This window comes from Habropoda laboriosa, unplaced genomic scaffold, assembly GCF_001263275.1.
Source record: "Habropoda laboriosa isolate 0110345459 unplaced genomic scaffold, ASM126327v1 scaffold2, whole genome shotgun sequence".
Taxonomy (NCBI): Eukaryota; Metazoa; Arthropoda; class Insecta; order Hymenoptera; family Apidae; genus Habropoda; species Habropoda laboriosa.
The window spans coordinates 4,789,536-4,789,835 of NW_017100190.1; positions in this window are offsets into that span (position 1 = coordinate 4,789,536).

Below are 300 nucleotides of genomic sequence, written 5' to 3' on the forward strand. Positions count from 1 at the left end.
TTAAAATCCCCCCGTTTATTCATTAAATACCCTCATCTTTACAGAAGAGATTTCTGTTTCGCATCGGACACTTTGACTTTCACCGCTCGGACATTCGAAATTAAAGTGATTATTTCTAAAATTATTCCGTTCGTTAAAAAACAAACAAACGGTGTATTTAACAACGCGAGTAGAGTGTGTATTATGGAACAGTTGGTGTTTGATAGTGAATAAATTTTGGAGAAGACGTGAAATGCAGGGAGGGGAAAGGGTCCGAGGATGAGAACCACTGGGCCGTTTACAATTAAGCAATGTAACCGA